Source organism: Vidua macroura, chromosome 8 (assembly GCF_024509145.1).
Source record: "Vidua macroura isolate BioBank_ID:100142 chromosome 8, ASM2450914v1, whole genome shotgun sequence".
NCBI lineage: Eukaryota > Metazoa > Chordata > Aves > Passeriformes > Viduidae > Vidua > Vidua macroura.
Window position 1 is genome coordinate 25,135,232 of NC_071578.1, and position 8,139 is coordinate 25,143,370.

The window sequence follows — 8,139 nt, forward strand, 5'->3', positions numbered from 1 at the left end:
GCAGGCAATCTGGGATGCTGAACAAGGGCACACTGCCTGAGGCCCAGGACCACCACTGGAGCTCCTGCTTAGGAGCCTTGGGCTTCATTTAGGCTCAGGTCTGGCCGGTGCAGTTACAAGTGCAGCACAGTCTTTCTGCTAGAGTGGGCACCTGTGCCACACTCCACATAAGATATGAAATCAAAAGCTATACAGACCACCAAAGCTTTCACAGGCTTCTGAAAAGCTACTTAAACAAAATTGTCCTTTGTCATTTTTATCTGTGCTCTGTTTAGTGCTGTTATGGCTGTACTGACATTTTCTGCTGTGATTTTTCCAGTGCAATTTTCAATCCTGGTAGAGAGTTAAGACAGTTCCTAACATGACTAGATAAAAAAAGAAAAAACAATGGTGTTTGAAATGATGCTGTCCATTTATATACCTTGTAATTAGTATGTCCTGTATCTGTGACAAGAGGCAAAATTCCATAACCATTCAAATAACCTCTTTGACTGGTGAGAGTTTCCTCTCAATGCAAGGGATGGGGGGAAACCAAATGGTGGGGGCTTTCCCATTCTATTCCCTATCCACTCAGGTCTCTGAGAAAAAATGAGTCCTGGGTCGGTTTCCACAGATCAGTGGCCACCACCCTCTGCCAGGAGACTTAGTTGCCAGGACAACTGTTGCCAAGACATGCTGGTTTTCCTAGGGAACCATTTCAGTGTGTTATTTCTGTACAGCAAACCATCTCCCATGTCTATTGTTATACCCACATGAGAAGCTATTGGAGTTTTAGCTCCATGTGGAGATTGGGAAAGAGTAGCAAGGGAAGACAAGTCCAGTTACCAAAGGGCAATTTGTGATCCTAGAGGGATCTGCACAAACTTTGTGGCCTGTCAGACTATACATGCTCTCTGAAAACAGAGGTCCCAAAGCCCCAGAGATGGGAGCCTCTTCGAGCCATGAGATCAAAATAAATTCCCAAGCTTGTAATACTTTTAAAAAATATTTAGTTTGGAATAAGATAAGGTCCTTGGGGATATTCTGCACTGTAATAAATAGCTATATAAGCTCTTGTGATTGAATACAGTGGCTGTGGTCAACCACTGCATGTGCTGGAAGCAACAGGTACCATCACCTCACACAGCCTGGGAAATGTTCTTTTGGAATGACTGATATCAAAAGGATCACTCTTTTCCCTTGGAAACTCACTTGTATTCTTTGGAAACTCACTGCTCGTGAGTTTTATATCACCTGAAAGAATTCCTGTGGCATTGCCTTAGCTTCACTTTGGTAGTGGTACAATGTTAATGGTATATGCACAGCAATAAAGAATTCCACTGTTACAGATTAATTTAGAGTTTATGATTCAACTGTATTAATTTCCATTTCTTTTTGTATCAAATTATTTTCATTCAAGTGGAAAATGGTTTTGATTATTCTATAATATGAGATAGCATTCAACTGAATGCCTGTAAGCTAGTTAAATGGGTAAACTCCTCTGTTAAGAAATACGAAGAAATTTAACGCTGTTCTTGTCCACCAGAGGTCCCTTACAGGCCACTTTATTCATTGGTGGCTGTGCTTTCACTTGCCTAGTTAGCATCTGCTGTTTCCCCTACAGAGTACTTTCGGATCAGCTGTTGAAATGCAGGCCCTGAAGACCCTACTAATGACTTTGAATCTTTTCCAGGATCATTAACTTTAAGAAGCAGAAAGGAAAAATCTGCTGAAACATAATAAAAATCATGAGGAACTGTAGGGACTTCCTTGATCCCATAACCTTGCTCAGTATTTACACCATGCTTCACAAGTTTTGCTGTGCATATTAAAGGATCTTGAGTGTAAGCCAGCTCTATAACCTGTATTACTAAATCTATATGGGATTCTTATCAGCTCAATCATCACAAAATCTTTCTCAATGTGCACTTAAATTGAGAAGCAAAATGTGTTTACATCTTCTGATACTTCAACTGAATGTGAATGCTCTTGCATGATAGTGTAGGCTTCAGCTTCATAAATTTTTGCTGCAAAATGATGAAACCCCTTGAGAAATCTTTATTTGACAGATCAGTTGTCAAATGTGAATAACTCATCCAGCTTTGGCAAAAGCTGCCATTCTGCATCTTCTGTTGTGGCCGGAGTGAAGAGCTGGAAATCTGCCATGGTGTTTTATGAGCCCTTAAGCATCAAAATCACCTCTTCATGGCCTGTGTTTGAAGAAGTCTCAACAGAAAAGAACGTCCTTCCTCTTACATTTCATTTACAGTAGATGAAGGAAAAGCAAAGGAACAGAGTGGGAATATTCCTGTTCCTCCAAGCTGAATGAAGGACAGAAATTTCCCAATAGTGTATAGGCCCCTTTACCCCAATAATTAGATAATGTGTTCTGAGCTTTGTATGTATGGCATTTATTTTTGTTTTGTTATTGTTTGATGGCAACATTTAACCATTTCTCGGAGCAATATGGTGCTGAACAGTTCAGCATCATACAGGTGTGTCAGCATCAAAATATTTTTGTTTGATTCAGTTGAGTAAATATCAAGGTGTAAACTCAGGTTTAATCATGAAGCACTGTAATTTACCTTTGTAGGCAGGTGTACTGGAGCAGACAAAACCCTGCAATGTTCTGTCTCTCTAGCTCCCTAACTCCTTTAATACTGGGATAAAACCATAGCTATTCTCAAGGATAAAGATATAAATATACACTGTGCTCAGTTTTCCAGTTGCACTAAGCAGTGCACTCTTTGCAGGAGTCAAACAGAAAGCTGGGTGCAAAGTGGCCTGGTGCTGGATAAAAACTTTTATGGAGTGATGAGTGTCCCATATGCAGATGCATTCCAAATGTACAAGGTAAGATCCCTTAAAGCTCCATGAAGCTGAAGAGAGAAGTTTTTTTTACTTTATAGTCAAACTTTTATAATGTAATTAAAGTAGAAGAGCTGACTAGGGATGGTAAGAACAGCATTTTGATGTTATTTATCTTTATTCAGAATCTCATGCTTTTAGAGCTCACATGTCTTTTACCTCAGATGACAGGAAACAGCAGATTTTCAGAAGAGGAGGAGAAGCTCAGTACACGTGTTCTTAATAGTCAGGATCCCAAGTGAGGGATCCTGCATGAATCGTCAGCTTTGAATGTCAAACAGAACCGCCTCTGAATTAAACAGGTTGTTTGGGATTTTTGGTTTGGTCTGCTTCAGAGCTGCCTCACTCTCCTAACAGTTTCTGTCAAGATTATGGTCAGCTTTGCAAGCTGTGTTATTCCTGTGGCATTGTTCCTAGTGTGTCCTACTGTAGAAATTCCCTACTCCCTCACAAGAAGTTGATACTTTTACCTTGCTCTTAATATACCAAGCAGTCACAGGACACTCAAAGATTTTATCATTAATGAGGATTAACTATTCCAGGATAGAAAACAAAACAGAAAGCAAGTCTTCCTGTGCACAGTCCCTTTGGCAGGCTGACAAGTCAAAAGAAATAGGTAAAGAAGTTCAGCTCTGCTCCATCCTTCTGATTGTGCAGAAGCACAGATGCATGGTAGGATACACAGGCAAGGCATAAATCACACTAATTCACAAGAAAATGATCCTGCACAGGACAGCTTCTATTTTATATATTTCTAAGAGCTCTAATTATACTCACTGTGTCAGTACCTATTAAGAATCATGCTTCAAAATGCCTGCTCTGAGGTTTTTTTTGAGGCAAGGTTATTCCTAGAGTTTTGTTCTTCTAAAGTCTTTAATCCTGTCTCTAATTGTCTCAATGAAAATTTGTGAACTCCTGGTTTCAGAATAAAAGCACTCTGATGGTCCTACATCAAAGCAAATCAGTGAGGTAGCTGTGCATTTCTACCCAGTGCTTTAACCATATATTCTTTTGCAAGTGTCTAGGAGCTGTCACCCTGCTATGTTGTGATGAAAATAATTGGGTATAGCTCCCACTTATGTTATTCCCATATGATATTGCTGCTGGCAAAGAATGCTCAAAACTGATGGCTCCAAAGGCAGGTTTGAAACTTCAAAAGCTAGGTGTTCTCCATGCTGAGCTGCTTCCTTCTCCAAGGAAATCTGCAGAGTTTCACTATATATTCAAAAATACACAGACATAAGACCACTCCCTCAAAAGAATGGTATGCAGAAAGAAGGCTCTAAATAGTGAGGAGCTGTGTACACAAACTTGGAATCACAACCAAGTAATTCTGGAGGAAGATACAGAGATAAGCATATAGAGATACACAGGGAGAAAAGAATTACAAACCCAGTTAAGAAAAACATTTAATAGTTTGTGAATACTAAGCCACCTGCTGTTATTATTTTTATTTGTTGCTTAATGCAGATACTTATAATAGTCCTATACATTTTGTTCTTCATATAAACATGCTGGGTTTGGCAGAGTTTAGTGAAATTTCTACAGTGTGGAAGGACTATGTTTCAGCAAGATGGTGTCTTGACCTGGTGAGAACCTAGGGGTGGGGAATTGCTGACAATCTTGTCTGCCTCATACTTCTGCAGGCAAGCAACCTCCAGAGAAGTTCAACAGCCCTTCAACAAACCAGACATTTTTGTGGGTTACAAGTTGAGCCCTGAGTGCCGCGTGTTGACAGCGTATGGATCCCACGTCTGCTTCTTGGCCAAAACAGCAAAGGTCAGTGTGGAAACTCAGCTTATTTAAAAAAAAAAAACAACAGATCCCTAATTCCAAATCTCTTTTTAATGATGTTGGCTCTACAATTTTTTTATCAAATAATGTCTGACAAGTAGCACTGCTTTGAACTGATGCGTTCATTATGTTTTTACAGACACTAAATTTATCCTAGCCCTTGAATAGGAAAGATACAAGGCAACCTGACAGCCTATAACTTCTCTCTCCAATGCCACCAGAACAGAGAATAATAACCCCAGAAATGGCATCCTGGGAACAAAACCCCTCCTGACACTGCTGCAGGGATTGAGAGCTTTAATTTTTGCAGCTGGAAATATCTAAAGGACCTTACTCTTAGTAAGGAAATTTTCTGCAAGCAAAATTGCTGAAAAGTCTCTTCCTCAGCATTAGATTTGATGTTTTTAATTTTGCAGAGCTACCAAGCACACACTGTACTTTCCATGTGCACACAAAGGTACCTTGGCCAGCTGGACAGTGCCAGCTCTGTTGCAGGAAAGGCAGTCACTGCAGGAAAGCAGGTCTCAAATAGCCTTCCCTCTCCTAGGTTACTGAAAACTCCATCCACTAACTGAAAAAAGGGGAAAAACCTTCCAGTCAAAACTCAGTGCCTGCACTTGTGCTGATTCCTGAGTTGTTCATTGGTACTGTACCACAGCCAAGGTCTGCCCAAGGCCAGGCACAGAGCAAAGGGCTCACCCCCAGGATGTCGTATGCAGCCCCTGTAAACAGGGGTGGGAAGACTGAGGTAGGCAATCATCAGGATTGTGCAAGACACAGATAAGCCAGTGAGCAACCTCTTTCTAAAACAAAGCACAAAATAACAGCTTTTAGTAGAAATGCAGAGGATATACCTTTTCCTTTTGGCAGGCTCGTCCTCCTGCTAAAAATTCAGCCAGTTTCTGTTTCACTTCTTCTCTCCAGCTCTCTGTTGTGCTGGCTGCCAGGCAAGCTGGTGGTGCAGCAAGTTTCACTGTGTACTGGTGTGGCAAAGGTGTTGGGAAGGGAAGAGCTCCTTTGCTGGGATGAGTATTTGACTGTGCTGAGGCCTTGCAGCCTTTGCAGGTTGATGCAGACATGGTGGTTAGGAGAGACTTTCGTGGACTGCCCCCCAGCAACCTGACAAGGAGAACTGTCAGGAGGGTGGAATCTCACAGTCTAAGAGCATTCTGCCCCTGAGTAGTCTGTGTGTAAATACAGGTTTCCTGGGACTTTAATTCAACAGGGCTGTCCTCTTCTGCCAGCTTTTGGGCTGATGATTAAGAGCTGTCACCTCCAAGACTAGGTCTGGAAAAAGGACTTCCTGCTGCCTCACCAGGTTCCCCTCTCTATTGTTACCTGCATTGGGTCAAACATGGCTTAAAGCATATTTTAAGGAGGAAAAATGAATTACCTGAGACATCTGTCTTCAAAAAGGACTTTCCAAACTAGCTGTCTCCTAAATATAAATTTCAGGGCACCTTTCAAAGCCTAATTCTGATCTCTGCCAAGAAATCACAAACTGTGTATGACCTGAAGACTGTCATTAAATCCACACAATGTGATTCTCCACATGGGATTCTCTATCCTTCTATAAGTATGGATTGCAAAACCTGGGTTTTTTTTTCTTTTTCAGCTCCCTAAGATTTATTCAATTTTTGTGAGAAATTTGGTGCATTTTGCTTTTTTTTAATCTAAGCTGTTGTTGGTGCTAATTGTCATCAGTTGCCTTAGAAAGTGATTTAATTGCTAGGAAAACCTGCCACCATTTTGCCCAAGTTTAAACAGGCACTTGGGCTCTTCTAGAATAAACAATTGCAGCACCCTGGAAAACTATGTAAATAGATTTTAGCTCCTGGCTGGCAAAACCAACAGAGATTTGTGTAAGGCTGAATCCCTGCAGGGAGTGAACTTATCTGAAGGCTTATATTTTGTTTTCAAGTTTTCTTTTATTTTGAGCTTTGTCTTGTTACCTTCAAGGGAGACACCAGCAATGTCAACTTCCCTAGTATTGTATAATTAACATAGTATAGAAAATCAGCAGAAGGAAATCCTTACAGGGTGTTAAGAACTGTCTGGAGTCCATGAAATTGGATAAGAACTATAAACCAGGATTCAAGTTTGTTATGCTAGTTAGCTAAATACCTTCCTTATTTTATTTTAGTATGTGCCATTGCTCTAGACTTTGATGGGAGCCTAATGGAGGAAGCACAAAGAATAATATAGAAAAATGGTGCTCCTTAACCTCTGCTGTTTATCCTAATTACAATGTTCTTACAGTAATATTCTAATGATTATACTCTATAGGGTACTTTATCAGATGAAACCTGACAGGGGAAGCTGCTCTCTGCGGGAAATCTTTTCTGAAGCTTAAAATAAAGAGAAATTATTGAGCTGAATAGCAGAATTCATGCTGGATTTGATTTTTCTCATTACCCAAATCTGTCAACCAAATGGTTTTTCCCAAGGATTCTCTTTTTTTGACTGGTAGAACTGGGACAAATTAGGGCCACTTGACTTTAGTATGTGGCTTATGTACTATAAAAGTTTGTCAGCTCACGTTTGTGGTAGTTTAATTTTGGGTCTTTTTCAGTAAAAGACAATACATGCTATGCCTCACATTTGACACTCATATTGAAAACAAGGGCAATCACTGTGGTGCAGCCTGTCAGAGCTTTACCTTATGATGTTTCTATCTGTTACTGCTGTTCTGCTCAGAGAGGGCAGCAAAGGATTGCAGATCTTTTGGAATCCAAAAGGATCTCAGCTCTGAGATGTAATACTGAGGAGAAATGTATCTTTTTAATATACAAGGTCTGAAAGGAGAAATAGGGGAGGCATTCAGATTATTGCTGCTCAAACATACTTTTTGTCATTCAAGGTGTATGCAATTAGTGGAGATTCTAATAAGAGAAGCACTTAATCATTTTGAGCTTAGGCATTACCTGATAGGTGTGAAGAGTCCCAGCAGAAACACAATGAGCTGCTGAGGATTCATCCTCAACTGGAATATTGTATGACTCATTTGGCATGAAGATAAATGCTGTACATTTAGACATATAATGAACAAAATACTGAAATTAACTTGTAGCACGGTGAGATTAATGATTGTTGTGATATTAGGTATTTTCATTAGACCTCAAGACTTTCAGACTGTTATAAGTTTGGTTGTTTCTTTTCAATATGCACAGATACAATCAGGGGCTATGTGACATGAGTCAGACACTATCCCTTTTGCCTGAAGACAGGAGTGCATTTCCCAGGTAACCCCTCAGAATTATGCAAATGGAGAAATTTATTAAATGACTTGGATTTGTCATCGATCTGTGGACTTTCATCCTTTCAAAGCCTTGGCTTTCACTGCTAAGAGTAAGAAGTTCAGTTAGTACAGAAAAACATGAAAAGACAATTTATTCCTGCCCAGAAGTTTAGTGCAATGCTCCTGCAGCCAGTGTCTCACCAGTTAGAGATGGTGCCAAAGGTGCAAAGGGTGAACAGGTACAGAGCCATTTAGCAATA

At 40.2% G+C, this 8,139-nt stretch overlaps 1 long non-coding RNA gene across 1 annotated transcript; it reads left to right on the forward strand.

Moving 5' to 3' along the window:
- The first annotated feature begins 2,752 nt into the window (after positions 1 to 2,752).
- LOC128810912 (uncharacterized) lies at positions 2,753 to 7,884 on the forward strand. The gene is made up of 3 exons (XR_008438175.1): positions 2,753 to 2,832; positions 4,494 to 4,626; positions 7,812 to 7,884. It is a non-coding gene; the product is annotated as an uncharacterized LOC128810912 (long non-coding RNA).
- The last annotated feature ends 255 nt before the right edge of the window (positions 7,885 to 8,139 follow it).